Consider the following 4166-nt stretch of genomic DNA (forward strand, 5'->3'; position numbering starts at 1 on the left):
CCCCTGGAAACAGGGCAGTCAGTTATGCCGGGAACAATAGTGATCAGTTACCCTGGAAACTGGGCAGTCTGTTACCCTGGAAACAGGGCGGTCAGTTACCCTGGAAACAGGGGAGTCAGTTATCCTGGAAACAGGGTGATCAGTTACCCTGGAAACAGGGTGGTCAGTTACCCAGGATACAGGGTGATCAGTTATCCTGGAAACAGGGCGGTCAGTTACCCCGGAAACAGGGCAGTCACATACCCCGGAAACAGGGTGATCAGTTATCCCGGAAACAGGTTGATCAGTTACCCTGTAAACAGGGCAGTCAGTTTCCCCTGGAAACAGGGCAGTCAGTTACCCTGGAAATAGGGTGATCAGTTATCCCGGAAACAGGGTGATCAGTTACCCTGGAAACAGGGCAGTCAGTGATCCCGGAAGCAGGGTGATCAGTTACCCTGGAAACAGGGCAGTCAGTTATCCTGGAAACAGGGCAGTCAGTTACCCTGGAAACAGGGCAGTCAGTTACGCGGAAACAGGGTGATCAGTCAGCCCGGAAACAGGGAGATCAGTTACCCTGGAAACAGGGCAGTCAGTTATCCTGGAAACAGTGCGGTCAGTTACCCCGGAAACAGGGTGGTCAGTTACCCTGGAAACAGGGCAGCCAGTTATCCCGGAATCATGGCGGTCAGTTACCCCGGAAACAGGGCGGTCAGTTATCCCGGAAACAGGGTGATCAGTTAACCTGGAAACAGGGCAGTCGGTTATCCTGGAAACAGGACGGTCAGTTACCCCAGAAACAGGGCCGTCAGTTACCCTGGAAACAGTTTAGTCAGTAACCTCAGAAACAGGGAGATCAGTTACCCTGGAAACTGGGCACTCAGTTACCACGGAAACAGGGCGGTCAGTTATCCGGGAAACAGGGTGATCAGTTACCCTGGAAGCAGGGCAGTCAGTTACCCTGGAAACAGGGTGATCAGCTACCCTGGAAACAGGGTGATCAGTTACCCTGGAAACGGGGCAGTCAGTTACCCCTGAAACAGGGCAGTCAGTTATCCCGGAAACAGGGTGATCAGTTACCCTGGAAACAGGGCAGTCAGTTATCCCGGAAACAGGTCAGTCAGTTATCCCGGAAACAGGGTGATCAGTTACCCTGGAAACAGGGCAGTCAGTTACCCTGGAAACAGGGCGGTTAGATAACCTGGAAACAGGGCAGTCAGTTATCCCGGAAACAGATCAGTCAGTTATCCCGGAAACAGGGTGATCAGTTACCCTGGAAACAGGGCAGTCAGTAACCCCGAAAACAGGGCAGTCAGTTACCCTGGAAACAGGGCAGTCAGTTATCCCGGGAACAGGGCAGTCAGTTATCCCGGAAACCGGGTGATCAGTTAACCTGGAAACTGGGCAGTCAGTTACCCTGGAAACAGGGTGATCAGCTACCCTGGAAACAGGGTGATCAGTTACCCTGGAAACGGGGCAGTCAGTTACCCCTGAAACGGGGCAGTCAGTTACCCCTGAAACAGGACAGTCAGTTATCCCGGAAACAGGGTGATCAGTTACCCTGGAAACTGGGCAGTCAGTTACCCCGGAAACAGGGCAGTAAGTTACCCTGGAAACACGGCAGTCAGTTATCCCGGAAACAGGGTGATCAGTTACCCTGAAAACAGGGCAGTCAGTTATCCCCGAAACAGGGCAGTCAGTTATCCCGGAAAAAGGTTGATCAGTTACCCTGGAAACTGGGCAGACAGTTACCCTGGAAACAGGGCAGTCAGTCACCCTGGAAACAGGTTAGTCATTTACCCCGGAAACAGGGTGATCAGTTACCCCGGAAACAGGGCAGTCAGTTCCCCTGGAAACAGGGCAGTCAGTTGCCATGGAAACAGGGCAGTCAGTTATCCCGGAAACAGGGCAGTCAGTTATCCCGGAAACAGGGTGGTCAGTGACCCTGGAAACAGCGTGATCAGTTACCCTGGAAACGGGGCAGTCAGTTACCCCTGAAACAGGGCAGTCAGTTATCCCGGAAACAGGGTGATCAGTTACCCTGGAAACAGGGCAGTCAGTTATCCCGGAAACAGGTCAGTCAGTTATCCCGGAAACAGGGTGATCAGTTACCCTGGAAACAGGGCAGTCAGTTACCCTGGAAACAGGGCGTTTAGTTAACCTGGAAACAGGGCAGTCAGTTATCCAGGAAACAGATCAGTCAGTTATCCCGGAAACAGGGTGATCAGTGACCCTGGAAACAGCGTGATCAGTTACCCTGGAAACGGGGCAGTCAGTTACCCCTGAAACAGGGCAGTCAGTTATCCCGGAAACAGGGTGATCAGTTACCCTGGAAACAGGGCAGTCAGTTATCCCGGAAACAGGTCAGTCAGTTATCCCGGAAACAGGGTGATCAGTTACCCTGGAAACAGGGCAGTCAGTTACCCTGGAAACAGGGCGTTTAGTTAACCTGGAAACAGGGCAGTCAGTTATCCCGGAAACAGATCAGTCAGTTATCCCGGAAACAGGGTGATCAGTTACCCTGGAAACAGGGCAGTCAGTAACCCCGAAAACAGGGCAGTCAGTTACCCTGGAAACAGGGCAGTCAGTTATCCCGGGAACAGGGCAGTCAGTTATCCCGGAAACCGGGTGATCAGTTAACCTGGAAACTGGGCAGTCAGTTACCCCGGAAACAGGGTGATCAGCTACCCTGGAAACAGGGTGATCAGTTACCCTGGAAACGGGGCAGTCAGTTACCCCTGAAACAGGGCAGTCAGTTACCCCTGAAACAGGGCAGTCAGTTATCCCGGAAACAGGGTGATCAGTTACCCTGGAAACTGGGCAGTCAGTTACCCCGGAAACAGGGCAGTAAGTTACCCTGGAAACACGGCAGTCAGTTATCCCGGAAGCAGGGTGATCAGTTACCCTGGAAACAGGGCAGTCAGTTATCCCCGAAACAGGGCAGTCAGTTATCCCGGAAAAAGGTTGATCAGTTACCCTGGAAACTGGGCAGACAGTCACCCTGGAAACAGGTTAGTCATTTACCCCGGAAACAGGGTGATCAGTTACCCCAGAAACAGGGCCGTCAGTTACCCTGGAAACAGTTTAGTCAGTAACCTCAGAAACAGGGAGATCAGTTACCCTGGAAACTGGGCAGTCAGTTACCACGGAAACAGGGCGGTCAGTTATCCGGGAAACAGGGTGATCAGTTACCCTGGAAACAGGGCAGTCAGTTACCCTGGAAACAGGGTGATCAGCTACCCTGGAAACAGGGTGATCAGTTACCCTGGAAACGGGGCAGTCAGTTACCCCTGAAACAGGGCAGTCAGTTATCCCGGAAACAGGGTGATCAGTTACCCTGGAAACAGGGCAGTCAGTTATCCCGGAAACAGGTCAGTCAGTTATCCCGGAAACAGGGTGATCAGTTACCCTGGAAACAGGGCAGTCAGTTACCCTGGAAACAGGGCGGTTAGTTAACCTGGAAACAGGGCAGTCAGTTATCCCGGAAACAGATCAGTCAGTTATCCCGGAAACAGGGTGATCAGTTACCCTGGAAACAGGGCAGTCAGTAACCCCGAAAACAGGGCAGTCAGTTACCCTGGAAACAGGGCAGTCAGTTATCCCCGGAACAGGGCAGTCAGTTATCCCGGAAACCGGGTGATCAGTTAACCTGGAAACTGGGCAGTCAGTTACACCGGAAACAGGGTGATCAGCTACCCTGGAAACAGGGTGATCAGTTACCCTGGAAACGGGGCAGTCAGTTACCCCTGAAACAGGGCAGTCAGTTACCCCTGAAACAGGACAGTCAGTTATCCCGGAAACAGGGTGATCAGTTACCCTGGAAACAGGGTGGTCAGTTACCCTGGAAACAGGGTGGTCAGTTACCCAGGATAGAGGGTGATCAGTTACCCTGGAAACAGTTTAGTCAGTAAACTCAGAAACAGGGAGATCAGTTACCCTGGAAACTGGGCAGTCAGTTACCACGGAAACAGGGCGGTCAGTTATCCGGGAAACAGGGTGATCAGTTACCCTGGAAACAGGGCAGTCAGTTACCCTGGAAACAGGGTGATCAGCTACCCTGGAAACAGGGTGATCAGTTACCCTGGAAACGGGGCAGTCAGTTACCCCTGAAACAGGGCAGTCAGTTATCCCGGAAACAGGGTGATCAGTTACCCTGGAAACAGGGCAGTCAGTCACCCTGGAAACAG

This window comes from Heterodontus francisci, unplaced genomic scaffold (assembly GCF_036365525.1).
Source record: "Heterodontus francisci isolate sHetFra1 unplaced genomic scaffold, sHetFra1.hap1 HAP1_SCAFFOLD_83, whole genome shotgun sequence".
Lineage (NCBI taxonomy): Eukaryota > Metazoa > Chordata > Chondrichthyes > Heterodontiformes > Heterodontidae > Heterodontus > Heterodontus francisci.